The sequence below is a fragment of the Passer domesticus genome, chromosome 11 (genome assembly GCF_036417665.1).
Source record: "Passer domesticus isolate bPasDom1 chromosome 11, bPasDom1.hap1, whole genome shotgun sequence".
Classification (NCBI taxonomy): domain Eukaryota; kingdom Metazoa; phylum Chordata; class Aves; order Passeriformes; family Passeridae; genus Passer; species Passer domesticus.
In genome coordinates, this window is record NC_087484.1 from 33260683 (window position 1) to 33277040 (window position 16358).

At 45.1% G+C, this 16358-nt stretch overlaps 1 long non-coding RNA gene across 1 annotated transcript in view; it reads right to left on the minus strand.

Annotated features, from left to right (window-relative positions):
* LOC135278346 (uncharacterized) overlaps positions 1-16358 on the minus strand; it is a 37305-nt gene that overhangs the window by 5065 nt on the left and 15882 nt on the right. The window contains exon 2 of the long non-coding RNA XR_010345863.1: positions 400-478. This is a non-coding gene — a long non-coding RNA (uncharacterized LOC135278346). The remainder of the gene's footprint in view (positions 1-399; positions 479-16358) is intronic.

Here is a 16358-nt window from a genome sequence, read left to right on the forward strand (position 1 = left end):
ACTGCAGATTTATTGAAAGAAACAACAATGTGGAATTTGGCAAACTGCCCAGCAAACCAGCAGCTTCTTGAAATCGTATTTAGTGTAATTCCAGATGGTCAATTTACCAGCATTTCTGTTAAAGAACCTCTGGCCAGTGCCGTGGTGGGGGGGGCTGGCGGAGCCGTGCCAGGGGCTCGGGGGAACTGCGCCGGGAGCAGCCGAGCCACACACCCCAAACCGCCCGTGGTTCCCCCTCCTGCCCCAGAGGCCGTGAATGTGCCTCCATGCCAGAGGGAAGGGGCAGGAGATCCCCCAGTGCATCCCCAGCAGGACAGCGTTGTCCTGCAGCCGGGGGCCATGCTGGGCTGGGAGATGGAGCAGGAGAGAGGAGAAAGGGGGCAGTGACTTCCTCCTCACCTGTCTGTGTGTCTCCGGGCATCTTCCTCTTCCTTGTAGCCTTCTCCTCCACTGGGCCAAGATTTGGGAATGGGAAATCCTGGTTTGGGGAAAAACAAGGGATGAGCACAGAGAGTCTGAAGGTCCTCTGTCCAAGTCCATCTCTAGAAGTCACCTGCTGTCCAGAAAAACCTTCAAAAAGCAAAAGTGAATTTAAAAAAGCCACCAGGAGTGTCCCATTTCCAGTCTCATCCCTCTGGGGTTCTGGTGGTCCCCTCTCTCATGGCTGCCAAGGATCCCAGAGCACCTGGGGATCCCCCCTCTCCAGGGTCCTGCTTAGGGATGCTGGGGGATTTTGGGGTCCCAGGGTCCCTCTCTCCAGCCTCCCCCCGGTCCAGGCACTTGGGGCTCTCTCCTCTCCCCACCGCCCTGTCCTAGTTTAGGGCAAATTTGGGAGAAAACCTCCAAAAGGGGTTTCCTCTGGAAAGCAAATTCAAGCAGCCTCTTCCCCAATTAGTTTGGGAAAAGATTTCCTTGGAGAAAAGTGGAAAAACCTGTTTATTTAACAGACAAAGCATTCACAAGCACAGCAAATGACCAATATTAAACAATAAAACCTCTTGCCACTCCTAAAGAGATGACAAACTCAGAAAGTCCCTCTGTGAGCTGTAGCTCTGCTCACTCAGTCTCTTCTCAGTTTCTCTAGCACTGGAAATGCTGTGGACCAGGCTCGGGCCAATGGACCACAGGTGGAGCTGCCAGTGCTTTTCTGGATGTTGAGAGGAGGTTTAAACAGCTCTAAAGTAAAAGAAAACCCACAGTCCAGGGCACTTATCTGTCTTAGTGAGGTAAAAACTAACTAAAACCAAAGGAGAGCCCTGTCCTGCTATTTGTCTGTCCAGGAGCCAGAATATGTGCAGTTTCTTAAAAAACCTGCTCACTTGCTGCCTCCCTTCGCTCTCAGAACCAGCCTTAAAGGTGCAGAACTCATTTCTGGGCTAAAGAGATGAAGAAGGTATGAGCATGATCCCAGGTTCAGCCCTTCTGGGGGTTTGGGGGGTCTCTGTCCCTCTGACCCCGATGATGTTTGGGCAGGGTCACACCAGGGCTGAGAGGGACAGAGACGCCCCTGGCCTCCCCAGGGATGAGAAGGTCAGAGAGCCCCCCCAGGCCTGAGCACCCTCAGCAGTGAGAGGGACACAGAGCCCCTGGTCCCCAGCCCTGCACAAGCATTCCCTGAGGCCAGAGGGATGGAGACCCCCCAAACAAGCCCAGGGTGAGGGGACAGAGACCCCTGAGCATCCCCTGGGCTGAGAGGGACAGAGACTGCCCTGAGCATCCCCCTGGCATGGGGGTGAGAGGGAGGAAAACCCCCCAGGCATTCCCTGGGGTGAGAATGATGGAGACCCCCTGGGGAATGGCCTGGGGTGACAGGGACAGGGACAGCCCCTGGGGAATGGTCTGGGGTGACAGGGACAGGGACAGCCCCCACAAGCCCTTCCCATACATCCCCCAAGGTGAGAGGCACGAACAGCGACCCCTCGAGCATCCCCTGGGCACTGGACAAAATAAACTTGGCAGAAATCAAACTTAACTCTGCATAAACCACTTTGACGAATATTTGATTTTCCCACTAGTCACATGTGATGAAACGCAAACCAATCCCAAGCATTAATAAACTGACAATAGAAGCAATTTTGTGAAAATTCCAAGTTCCATCGGTTCCTGCACAGCTCCAGCTCAGCAGCTGGCAGGTTCCCATAAAAGAAAAGTGGAAATTTGGTGCAGTACAGATTATTAAAAGCAAGAGAAAGCTTTGTGTAACTATCACAAAGGTGACAGGGATCAATAGAATAATGATTCTCACATTTGGCAAAGTCCCTAAGCCTGTGAATTTGGGAGTTATTCAGGAACTTAGCTACCTTAGCTGGGCTTCCTGTGGCACTTTTAGCAGCCTTGTGTTCCTCACCTTGGGGTGAATGAACCTTGTCAGTCACACTGGTAATATTTGTTCCCTTTTCTCCAGTGATTTGAACAAACTTTTCAAGGAAGGACAAGAAAATATTTTCTTTACACTGGCCCCCCGCAACAGCCATTTTCTGCATCAGTTTTCCCATAAGTTGCTCAGAGGAAGCTGCATCCAAGTTACCAAATGTTCCTCTGGAAAGAAAGAGCCACAAGCTCCTCAGAGGAGGGAACCATGCTGTTGTCAAAGGCACTTGGATTCAGAGAACAGTGACTAAACTCCCTGTGCCAAAATAATGTCACAATCCGATTAATACAATTTTTAGAGATGTCTCTTCCCCAATTAAGGTGCTAATGAGACCAAATTTAAAGTAGATTTTATTGAATAGTAAATGTGAGGTAAAGAGAGAGAGATGGAAAGAAAGAGAAAAGGGGGGAGAGCAAGAGACAGGGACAGAGAGCCTCACTGGGGTGCGGCAAGTGTGACATTGTCCCCTGTGTATGTGGCCTTCCCGGGGTGGGGGTTTTACACCTGAGCCAGTTTGAGCCAGTAATCCCGAGCAGGGATTACCCCACTGTTTCAGGTTACAGTGCAAGATGGACCACACGCATGTTTTCAATCCCCATCTTGACAAACTGTTATAAACAGACAGGGCACTGTTCTTTATCTCTTCCATGACTCAGCCCTGATAACACCCTCCAGGGGCTCTCTTCTGTGAATGGGCCATTGAGTGTCCCTGAAGGACTGATAAAATGACATCATCCCATTGTGGGATGCCCCGCCCAGGGGGAGGAGCCAAGCATTCCTGCCTGGATATAAGCTGAAGCTTACAGCCCCAGGAGCACCTTGCCTACTGGATTCCCAGAGGACAAGAGCTCCATAAGCACCACTGGACCTTCAGAGGAAGACCAGACCCTTCTACAGGATCACTGCTTTGACAGAATCACGATCATCACTGCAGCCACCATTTAATGGTACTGCTCCCACCACCCTGACCAACAGGGTGTCAGGTTATATCCTGACTGTGTCAGTTTAAGGCAGTGTTTCTGTATCATTGCCTTGACCTTAATTTTCTTGTTAAATTGTAATTCTGGCTTAAAATCTCCCCCTGGTTTGACCTCAAACCAGTACAAAACTGAATACACTAATCTCTTGTTTTCCTCCCAAAACAGAATTTCACATCCCAAACCCACTGCCAGATGGAGGAGAAGGCTGCGAGGAAGAGGAAGATGCCCTGAGACATTCAGGCAGCTGAGGAGGAAGTCAGTGCCCCTTTCCTTATCTCTCCTGCTTCATCTTCCAGCCCAGCACAGCCCAAGGCTGCAGGACAGCCCCACTGCTAACGCCGTCCTGCTGGGAATGCACTGGGGGGATCTCCTTCCCTTTCCCTGTGGCACGGAGGCAAATCCAATCCTCTCCTTGCCCTGCCTTCCTCAGATTTGAGTGGCTCCATGGCACAGGAATCTAACAAGGAGGAAAATTCCCTGAGATTCCGCAGGAGGAAGGGCTTCAAACCCAGCCCAGGGTGCTCTGAGGAGGAAAGACCCACCCTGTGCCAGGAAGGTGGACAGAGCTTCAGCCAGAGCTCGGCTTATCCCCATCATGAAGCTCCTCATGGACCATCGGAGCTGATGGTCCATGAGGAGCTTCATGATGGGGATAAGCCCTACAAGTGCTTGGAGTGTGGGAAGAGCTTCAGGCAGAGCAGCACCCTGATCCGCCACCAGATGATCCACACTGGGAAATGGGCATGTGAGTGTTGGGAGTGTGGGAAGGGCTTCAGCTGCAGCTCAGAACTTGTCACCCACCAACGCATCCACACTGGGGAGAGGCCCTACGAGTGTTCCGAGTGCCAGAAGAGGTCTCACACCAGCTCCAATCTCCTCCAGCACCAGCGGATTCACACAGAGGAGAGGCCCTTCCGCTGCCATGACTGCGGGAAGGGCTTCAACCGCAACTCCCACCTTGTCACCCACCGGAGCATCCACACTGGGGAGAGGCCCTATGAGTGTCCCCAGTGTGGGAAGAGCTTCAGACAGAGCTCTCATTTGAGCAGACACCAACACAGTCACCAGTAAGGGAAGACATGCAAATGCTGCAATTGCAGGAAGAGCTTTGTGCACTGCTCCAACTTCATCCCCCATGGGAGAACCATGTTGGGAAGAGCCCTGGTGTGTTGTCTGTGATCCATGCTGGGAAGACACCTGTTTGTTTTCCTGCCCCTGCCAATGATATGATGTGAGCCTGAAGAACATGAGGGTCTGGCCAGTTGTCTGTGATCCATGCTGGGTGTTGTCTGTGATTCATGCTGGGAAGACACCTGTTTGTTTTCCTGCCCCTGCCAATGATATGATGTGAGCCTGAAGAACATGAGGGTCTGGCCAGGGCGGTGTTATACATTCACTCCGACCTCAGATCATTGCCATGGGCAGGAAAGGGACTCTCTCTGTCTCTCTCCCTGAGGAGAAGGGTGTCCTTTCCAGGCAGGTGGAAATTATGGCTGGGAAGTTGTGTTGTAGTTTTCCCTTTTTTATAACCCTTCTGTTGTCAATATTTTTCTGTTCCTGTTTGTTTTTATCTTGGTGCTGTTCCCAGTAAATTATTCTTTTCCCAGCCTGGGATCTTTGCCTTTTGTGCTTTCCATGGGAGGCGGGAGGGCAGCAAGTGGCAGCGCAGTTCTAGTGGGAGCAGGAAATTGGGGAATCCCATTCCTAAAGGCCAGCCTGTGGAAACCGAGCATCCCAGCTGGTCCCAGACCTGCTGGCCATGGCAACAGCCTTGGGAGCGGGTCCCTGCCTGGGGCTGTGGGAACCTCTTCCCACTGGTGCCCAGGGACAGGACAGGAGGGAACGGCTGCAGCTGAGTCGGGGCAGGCTCAGGCTCGATCTCAGGAAAAGGTTTTTCCCCAGAGGCTGCTGGGGCACTGCCCAGGCTTCCCAGGGAAGGCTCCCAGCTCCAGGGCTCTCTGAGCTCCAGCAGCATTTGGACAGCGCTGCCAGGCCCAGGCTGGCATTGTTGGGGTGTCCTGTGCAGGGCCAGCAGTTGGACTCCAGGATCCTGATGGGTCCCTCCCAGCTCAGCCAATTCTGTGGATCTGGGATCCCATGACCCATAGCAACAGGGTCCTGGTGATCGTTGCCTGCTAATAATCAGATTTGTCACAGACCCTCAGAGGGGCTCCATGAGGACATTCCAAGAGTCTCCAGGCTGTTCAAGAGCTGGAATGTCACAGGCAGAGACAGGAGCTCCATGGACACCTCCCAGGGGTTTCTCGGAATGGTAAAGAGCCCTGTGCTCAGAGGCAGTCACAGCCATTCCATGGTGACATCCCAGGGCACCTTGGGCTGCAAAGGCACCGATCTGTCACAGGCACTCACAGGGACTCCACGGTGACATCCCAGGAGTCCCCAGGCTGCCAAAGAGCTGGGATGTGACAGACACTCCCAGGGTTTCCTGTCATAGGCACAGCAGGAGCTTCAGGCAAAGTTTGTTGGAGAAGCTCCTGTTAGGTCACGAGGTGCAGAAAGGATCCCAAATATCCCCCACAGATCCCCAAATGTGACTGTGGAGTCAGAGATGACACAGACTCAGGTCAGAAGGCTGAGAGCTAAAAGCCCCCCATTTATTCAATCCTCTTCTTTTATATTATTTATTATTTATATATTTATATTATATTTTATTTATATATTTATATTATATTTATATTTATATATTTATATTATATATTCTTTTAGGTTTGCCTCTAGTGGACCTCATTGGTCATTTAATCAACACATTTCACATGATTGGCTAATGAAGAAAACACCTTCCATTAAACAACTTTATGGAAAAAAACAACCTATTCCAAACACCACCTGTGGATAGTTACAATTCTTTCTCTCCTGCTCCCTAAAAGTTCCCAGCCCAGTTCATGGGAAATCTTATCTTATTCTCTGTCTCTGACCGGACTGTCATATCCACACTCAAACACCCCCAAGAATCTCCAGGCTTTCTAAGCTCTTTTTGTGAGAACAGCCATGGAGCAGCTGGTTCCAATCCCAGCCCTGGAGTTTTCAAGTATTTGTGTGTAGAGAATTAATGAGGTGGAATTAACATTTTGTTGTGGTTTGACCAGGAAGTGAGTTTCTGGGAAAGTTGTGGTCAAACCAATCAGTGGCCAGATTTGAAAATTGCCACCAGGTGTGGCCACTGGGGACCTGGATACACCTCTGAGAACACACAGGGGTTAAAAGCAGAAGATACCCAGAGGGACTCTCTCTTTTGAGTCCAGTAGTGAGTTGATCTGAGCTCTCCCCTGCCCAGCTGTGTCTGGGTGGGGCAGGGGAGGCCATGCGGCCTGTGGGGAGGGAGGCCGGAGCCCTGCAAGGTGCAGGGTGGAGGAGATCTGGGATGTTTCGGGCAGCCCTCCCCGGGAGAGAGTGATAGAGACTGTGCTGGCTTGAAATTTGATATCTTGTGCTGGCACCATGGCCAGGAGAAGAAGTGGGGGGGCGAGGTGCCCAGCTGCTGGCAGACCATGGCTGAGGTTTTAACCCCTTTGGTACTGAAACAATGGAAGCTGTAAAAACACTGATCCTCCTTAGCTGAGAATTGAGAGGGGACGGAGGATGGGCAAATGAGAAGAAGGTTTGAGTGAATAAAGAAATGCCAGCAGATGAGAAGTGCCATAGATGGAGGAGATGATGGAGTGGACTGTTGGGCTGGACTTTTCTCTTACATGGCCACAGGACAGAACCAATTTCTTCCTGTAATGTAGAGACTGTACCTTGGGGGAGGCGGTTGGCCAAAAACCAAAAGTGACAAAGCTGTTGTAAGAAGAAATAGATGGAACAGAGACTGATGAGGAGGGTGTGGTGGAGCCCTCTGCCTTCAGAGGAGAAAGATCTCTGTTCACGAGGCCCTTCGGCTCCAAGGGGTGAAATATGGGGGGGACAGGTGTCCCAAATGGTGAGAGGCTGCCACTTCTTGAAACTGAGCAAAGCATTCTTAAAAGGACCTAAGAAGCAGTTTAGATCCCTGGCCAGTGGTGAGAGCACTGGACATGGAAGGAAGATGATCACCAGGGCAGATTATCTCTGGGCGGCTGCCACGTGTGACATGGAAGCACAAGTGTGTTTCCTGGGGAGGCCCATGGTGCAAGAGGGAGACTCCTCTCTCCTGATGAACTGAGGGGAGGTTGTGTGAAGGATGGTATTGGACTAAGATTTGAATGTTAGAGGACTGGGGGGAGGAGGAGTGTTTTGGGAGTGTTCCATTGTGGATTGTTGTGTGTGGTTTTTTTCTTTTTTTTTTTTTTCCCTCATGTTTCTGTGTTGTAGATTATTAAAGTGTTGTGTTTTTCCCTCCATCCCCAAGTTAAAACCTGCTTATAGTTCCGTTTCCGAGTCACATCTCACAATAACCATTTTGAAAATACATCTTTCATAAAGGCCCTGGCATTGTGCCAGGGTCAAACCATGACAGGGACTATTTCTACAATTCCATGGACTGAAATTGGCTGCAAAAATAATCTTAGAGCCATTTCAGTAATCTTGCACCTGTTACATGATTACTTGTTACAGACTGATGGAAAAGCTAGCACTTTTGCTCAACTTGCCAAGTGACATCTGGAATCCCTGAAGTACTTGTTAAAAATCAGTTTCACTGCCAATGCTGCCATATAAAAGTACTTTTTTTTCTCTTTTAGAGAAATGGATCATACACCCTGTACATATTACCCAGTCACAGAAAGAGTCACTGCTATAATTATTAGCTTTTCCCTGCGTGGAAACACGGTATGGGACACTGTTTGAGGCGCTGGAATTGCCAGTGCCTTTTTGAGTGACACAAATGGAGTAATCTCAGTAGAGGTTTCCATATGTGCTTTGTTTGTGGTGGGAGGCAGGACCATGAATGAGTAAAAACTCAGCAGATGAGGGGTCCTATTAGTGGTTGGTTAAACCCTCTGGAGCCCAGCTGGCAAAGAGAAGGACATTTCTTCATATGGGTGATTTTCCAAACCAAGCTGCAACAAGCAGACAGGTGCTGGGGTGGTGATGGAAACCCAGTCTCAGACCCTGAGATGGTCTCAATCACTGGGGGAGGTGTTCACTAATTGCTAGAAAAGGTGCATTGTAACTAATTAAACATTAATCACCCTCTGTTCAGTGCTAAGCAGGGCTGTATCAGAACAACTCCCTTGAAATGAAAGAGTTGTCCTATGACTAATATACAGAAGTGTTGCCTGTCTTTGCCTTTCCCTGACTCTTCCCCATTCTTTTCTGCAGTTCCTAGGGCATGCCTAGCTGAAACTCATCAAGAATTACAATTTTATTTATTACAATTTTATAAAGCTCAGTGGAAATGCAGCCCTCAGTGAGCGTGGCAGGGAGCTCCAGGACAGGACACCTGGGCACCAGACCATGAAAGTCTGAGAGGGAACAGCCAGCAAATTACTGCCTCTGCAGGAAGTCTGAAATGTTCCATTCCATTTCTTTCACATATTAATGTTGCATTGACAGCTGCTCAAGCTTAAAACATCTTTAACTGAAAGGTTAAACGAGAGACATGGGAAGATCCCAAAGAAAAGGTTCATCTCTCTTTATAGTCATGTCATATGGGTTTGTGTTACCCAGTTGCAAGTCTTTCTAGATGCAATTTATTCACAGTGAGTACTTGAAGCTTCTTGTATCCCTTACTTCCTTTTATTTGTGCAAGGCTGTTCAATACAACATCTGCATCCATGCTTCCTAATAGCTTCATCTGTGGATCTCTGTAAGTGGGTTTTTTTTGCATTGTAAGATGTACACAAAAGGTTTGTTGTTGATTACACATACAATTTCTTACAAGTCAACACTGCTGTTGTAAAGAGGTTCTATAGCAAAACATATTTTGAACTGTTTTTTTCAGGCACCAACTTTCCTTTCAGTTTAAGACAAGTTAATTATAAATAAAATTAAATTAAATTTTGATTATAATGTATAAAATATTTGGGTTTTTTCTTAAAAAAACACCCAAACAACAACAAAGAAAAAGCATACACAATCCTTTAGCTTTAATGAATAACTGAATAATATGGGTCAGGAGAGGAGCTTCATGAAATACATATTATAGAAAAATGACTTAGATCTGACCTAAAACTTGGGCTTAGGCTGACCTGGGTGAGGTGTGAGGGCAGGGGGAGATGAGAGGTGGCCTGACTGGAAAAGAACACTGGTACACACAGCATGGAGCCAAGCATGGCTGTGGGCAAGGTCAGAAGGGAAAAGAAATAAAAATAATTACCAGCAGAAATGTGATGGGACAGGAGAGAAAAAATCTTCAGGTTTTTGGCAATTCTGGTGCCTGAGGGTGAAGCTGTCAGTGCACCTCAAGATCTGTGCACAGCCAGGACAGAGCTGCTTTGAGTTTCAGCTGTGAAATACTGTGTGGTGTGCCAGAGTGAACTGGGGAATGGAGGGACAGGGATTTCAGGGAACAAGTACCTGCTCTTTAGGGAGAAGAGCTGAGAGACTGCACCTTAAACCTTCATTTCTCCTTAGTGTGTGTGCAGGGTGATGTGCTGTTCTGTGCACATCTGTGCTGTTCTGTCTTATGGGAACTAATACCATGTTTGCTGTTGGTTTGGAGATTTCATACTGTTCCACCCCCACCCGTCAGAACATTTCATTACATCTCTCAGGCAACAGAAAGGACTTTTTGATTATTAGGTAAGTCATTATATTATTAGATATGTTTTTGAATATATGGGCAGAGCTGTCATTTTATAAGTCTGTCAGATGGCAGAAAACAACAGAGAATAAGGGGAAAAACATCAATTCCTACATCCATTTAGCTCATATTGCTAAACTAGTTACCCCCCACTTGTAACTGGGATTTAGAAGTGTGAGTATTGCTAAAAAAAGCCTTGGCACTGCTTACAGCAAACTTCAGGGGCCATTTGAAAGCTGTGGGCAATCCAGAACATCCTACACTGGAAATTTGGACAGATATCCCAAAAAGCCTTGGGCTTAACATCAAGTTCTGCATTTTCAGTCTGCACTCACTGCTGGAGAATGGATATTTGCAGAGCCTGAGCTACAGTGTCTTTGTAAGTTAAGCAATAAATAAAAATTTAATTCATAATCCTGGCATATTCTTCAACTCAGAATTAAAATTTTCATGTCTTTTCCACTTGTAGATCTACTTCTACCACAGTCAGTGATGTTATATCACTGCAGAAAGACATCTCTTACAATTGTATTTTACAAGGCAACTGAGTGCCAGTGTCACTATGCAGAGTCCCTTGGCAATTGTAGAGACATCTCCTCCAGAATATGGAAATATTCACTTGTGCATGTGCATTTTCCTGGACGCTTATCCCCTAGAACTTTTAAATTAGTGCTCTATTCTGATCACCAGGAGTGCAATTTGGCAATGTCCTGTTGTATACATTGAGTGTGAAGGCACACAAGAGAAAATGTGATTCCCCATCCTGTGAAGAAGTTTTCTGTATGTGAGATCTTAGGACCTGAGTTAGTTTACACTGACTCAGGGGCAGAACAGAATCCTGTCAGAAGGTGACACAAAATGGATTCTGCAGGGTAAAGCCATTTCCAAAAGATCTGCTCCACATCTTCTCCATACTAAGACTTTGATAGCTGTACATTGCAACACATCTCTCACCACAAGAAGCACTATTTCATTCCAGAAACATTCCATCCTGCACTAAAGGATGGCACTGAGAAACTTCACTGACTGTCCATCTAAATTTCTCTTCTTATTCCACTGTTTTACATGATGGTTTTGGTCTCCTTAATGCCATCTCACAGATTTAGACAAGAATTCTTTTACTCACTAAGAAGTCAAATAAGGGGCTAATTTTTTGCAGGCAGTGCATAAACATACACTGGAAACATACACTGGACCAGATATTCCTATCAAAAGCAGATAAACATGAATAAATCCTAGATCAAACAAGGGATTCAGGGTACTTGCGGTTCAGTTGTTTTGGTTTAACTATCACCTTGTCTACAGGAACAAATCAGCTGTGAATACTAAAAGTTCTTAGCAGAGATTTTTTTTTCTGGGCCTGTGCAATGCTCTAAATTTATTTTTGTCCCTTACCACAATATTTCCTGTAAGTTGACCAGACTGTATCACAGAAACTCCAGGCAGAAAATTGATGAACATCAAAAATCCATGGCTAAAGCCTCTCCCTCAGCTCTGGAGCCACCACACATGCTGTTGATACAGCCTTTTGTGCGGAAGGGGCATGGTACCACCACAGTGATGTTTCCACAACCAAGGTGCAGATGTGAGATGAATGGCCAAGATGAATCCAAAGATGAAGGAGTGCCTCAAGAGTAAAGTAAACTGCAAATAACCAGGAAAAGAAAGAAAAAATACCCAGGTATGTTCATGCACAGGCACGCACACTGATATTTCTCAAGGTGGACTGGTTTGATAAAAATTATGACCTTTTTTCCTCTACCCTATTTTATTTTCCAGTACTAAAAATATTGCAAGTGCCTGAGGTGTAAGTCAGAGCAAGCCTCCATTATCACTGCAGAGACTTGGCAACTTTGCTCATTAGGCTTCCTAGGATCTGACTGAGTGACCTTGTTTGGTGGGAAGGCACAGATGGAGTCTGTCAGTAAATCTTGTTCATGTAGCAAGTATTCCTGCTGCTAGATGAGGTTTGCACCTTGTACGAGTGTTTCTAGCCCCAGTAAACAACCACTGTTCCCTCCTCCCACTGTCAGCCCCTTATTTCATCCACCAGGTACTCCAGCACTCCTTTTTACTGTCAATTACCAAAAAGAAAGAGAACATCTCGCTGTGAGTGTAGGATGATCTTTCTCTCAAAGGCAGTCGTGCACCTCACTTCTAGAGAAGCTGATGTTTGCTTTTACATTTGGTTGTTACCTGATAGACCCTAAGGCTTTCTTCTGCTGTGAGTCTGTTCCTGAGCTTGAGAAATAATTCTATGATAGGAGTGCAGTTTTTTACTAAAGTCATACTCACACCGTTGTACTATACAATATAAATAACTAATATATAAGTAATAAATAAAAGGTTTATCTATGAGCCAATTTTAAGTGGTTTAAAATTTCAGGATGTAGCCTATTTAGTTTCAGTGAGAAAATAAAAAGCTGCTTTTAAAGTTCATTCAGCTTCTAAAGGGCAATGCTAAAAATGTGACACCACCTTGGTTCAGTGAATGCCTTTGGGTAAAAGAAGAGGGATACAAGAGTAACTGAAATATTTAAGTAAAATTCAGTGTTGTGACCCTGAACACCAGGACAAAATTCACATTGTATAAGCCATATTTCTAAGTGCAATAAACCATATCTATAAGTGATATTTTCTAAGTGTTTTGCACTGCTGAAGTACAGTGGCAAAGCTGAGAGTGGTTAGGGACTCCCATTTTTTCAGTGCTGCCTTCAGATTTATTTACTAAGTTCCCCATCCAAAGGCAGATGTGAAGACATCATTCCAAAGCAACAGCTTTGCATATTTTGAAATGATATTCCATCCTGCTTTGCAGATGAAAGAATCAAGCTTGACATCAGAAACTGGGATGGATTTCTAGTGTCTCTTCCCTGACCACTTGGTTCTACAGGCTAGTTCAGGGCTCCCGCACAAAGAATTCTGAGCCTGAATCCAAGGAAAAGCAGCTTTCTGCTGCCTGTGCCTGTCCCTGCAGGAGGGGCTGCTGCAGGGTGCTCTGCAGCACCTGGTGACTTGGATTGCTGAGAAGGAAGGAAGAGAACAGACAGAAGCCACCACATGGCTTTTACTGCTGCCTTTGCACCCCTCATCCCTCTTCTAAAAGCCAGCAAGGCTCTGCAATGGAAAGCCAGCACTGCTCACAGCCCTACTGAGGCTTATAGTGCCTGCTTGTTTGTTTTTAAACACGATAATTTATCTTATCCCATGGGTGTTTCTGCCAAGTTCTTGTTGCTTCCAAAGTTCCAACATTTTATTAGTTAAACTTCTCTGTGCTGCTTGCTACTGTAGGGATTATGAAAAGAAATTAAATTTAGGGCACCAAAGTTCATCACAGGCAGAGGAATAAAACCTCCTTGCAAGCTTAATTACAAGAAGAAGGTGGGCTGATAACAGATAATATTTTGCTAGCTAGTCACCAAAGGTAGGAGAAGGTAGAAAAGTACATACTATTATTATTTAAAAATGCATAATATTACAATATAATAATTATATTATATTACATATTATTATTATTAAAATCTTTAAGTTGCATAGAAGGTGATGTCCAGGTACTGATACAACAGGAATGGGAAAGGCTTCTCAGGGTCTGATGGGAAAGAAATCAGCAGAGTGTGTTAAACAGATAAATGGGACAGAGGAAGATGTTCTAGGCAGAAATATGCCGGAAATATTTTGAAGCAGAGTCCTGGCAAAGTGTTTTCAATGTTGTTGTTAGTAAGGTTTGAATAACACTGGTGTATCTTGACCTTGGCTTCGGGCTTTCAAGCAAGTGAAATTATGTGCTGGTATGACCCATGACTTCAGAGAGGTGTCCCTTTCCTGTGCCTGTGCTAAGGGGCTAGAAAGTCACCCAATCTGTGTTGCTTGCTCCTTTGAAACGACTCAGTAGTGTAAGAGATAACTACATCTGTTTTCAGACAATAAAACTTGATATAATTCCTTGGGGAAAATCCTCCCTCAGTGTGTGCATGTAGATCATCTGCACATTTCACAGGAAATATATGCTGGTCAGCATAAGTTCTGTAAATTTAATAATAATAATTAAAAATGTAGGCAAATCTATTTTAGCTCTGCCTTTTCCTCAGTGAGGACTAATTGGGATTTGCATGTTATGAAGACTTTTTAAAGATGTGAGCTGATATTTGTGCCAATTTTGCATGCTGGAGTTCACAATCAGATTGATTCTTTCTGAGATTGGTAGGTCAGGATTGTCAAGCCCTTCCTTCCACTTGTCCTTGTTCACTGGAGCTATTTTCTTGTGAGAGTGGCTCTGTATTGCAGCGATCAGAGCATTCCTTGCACTGCACTACCATTTCTGCAGGTGCCTGCAGCAATGAAGGAGCAAGCCTTGGCAATTCTCCCTGGTAAGAGTCTGTTCTCATGGGTAAATGACACAGCCATGGAAGTGGAGCCTCAGATTGCTCCTGCATCTCTGCAGACACACTTGCAGAGAAAATATTCTGGTCCTAGGAAAACACCATTCCCTTCAGCTGACAGGCCCTGCAATGAAAGCCTGGGGTAGCTGGAAGAAGTGAAATTCAGATTGCCTTCATTTTATCGAAATATTTATCAAAATAAAACTACTTTTTTTTCCTCCTGCAGAAAATTCATGTTTCCATTGCTAGTTGATTTTACCCAATTCATCCTAAACCATCCAGATTTTTTTGGTGAGGTGTTGTTTTTCGTTACATGCAAATGCAATTTCCCCTGAATAAAAATTAAAAATTCTCCATTTGTACTATACTATTATTGTTGGGTTTTTTACCTAACTTGCTAAATTTAGAAATGGAAACCTTCAGCAATGAATAAACTATTCTCAGACAAAAAAAAAAAAAACTAATGCAAGTGCTGTACTTTTTATCTCTATGTTGAGTTTCTCTATTGAGCTGTACTTGACAAATACTTGAATTACTGAGATGTTGGTTTCTCAAACACCAAAACAAATTTGCCACTGATTATGGCCACCTGGAAATGTCCTGGAGAAACATTTTGCTTCACAAGGCTGGATTTGCTGCTAACAGTACAAACTTATTTCCTGTTTATTTGTTGAAATAACTGTGCTTATTTCTGTAAATTTGGACTAGGACTAGTTTATTTCACATCACTAATGGGTAGCTCACAAAATAGCCATTAAAAGTTTTCAGATTATTAAAAATACTGAAGGGGAAATAAAAATTTATCACTACATCATTAATTTAACCATAATTCTTTACCTTCCTATAGGCCAATGTCAACACCTTTAAAGCAAGCTCTGAAGGCAAAGTCAATGAGTTGTGTTTTGGAAGGTTTCTGATTTAATTTAAATCCATGCAAATCCAGTGTAACGCCATTCAAGTGTATCAATAATTGAAAAAACGTTCCACTGAAATTAGTTTTATATGTGGGGGAAATACTTTTTTTTTTTTTTTTACAAAACTAGTCATCCTTTAAAAAAGCCCAGCCAAGAAGAACAATGGTCTGATTTTCATGGGAAATTTTAACAAAAAGTGATGTAATATTACTTCTCTGTATTCTCATATGGTATATAAAATAATCCTACAGGAATCTGGAGCTTTTTAATGACTGGCAACAGCTCCAATATCCTTGATATGTGTCATGGCATGGATTATTGCTCAAATCAATGCGCAGCAATTTCCAGTCAAGGGAAACAACTGTCCATTGGTTTGCTCTGATACATTTTCAGAGTATCCCTACAGCCTCCCATGGATGTGCAGCTGCTCAGTTACAGCTTAATTGCATGACCCCGTAGGGTGACACCCAAGGAGTGCTCGTGGTAGGTGGTGACATTCAGAACAAAGCAAAAAAGCAAATACAGTGAAGACTGCAGTTCACACAGGAAGGGAAAGCAGACCATGTGAAAAGAAAGATGTCATTCTATCATACAGTTGTCACACATGTTCTTGTTTACAAATCTCTAGGGTGTGTGTGTGGCCCTAAAATGCCCACTCTGCCCATCAACTTATCTGAAGACACACAAAAACACTGTTCGTTTCTTATCTACAGGAGAAAGAATAAACCAGAAGAGAAGAAAACAACCAGTATCTTTCTCACCAAAGCTCCTGGAGAATCTCCTTGTTAAAACCAAGCAAACACCTTTCAGCAAGGCTAGTGTGCTAGACAGCATCACCAGCCACTGGGGAAATTGGAAGGCACCTTCAATCTTCTGGATATTCCAGATTTGGGAATATCTACTGCAACAGAAACTGGCCAAAAGCAGCAATTTTATGGCAGGTATTCAGACCTCACCATACGCTACCAAATACACCTGGTCCAGGGAATAATCCTTTTTGTCACACATAATTGTATTGTGGAGTTACAGGAA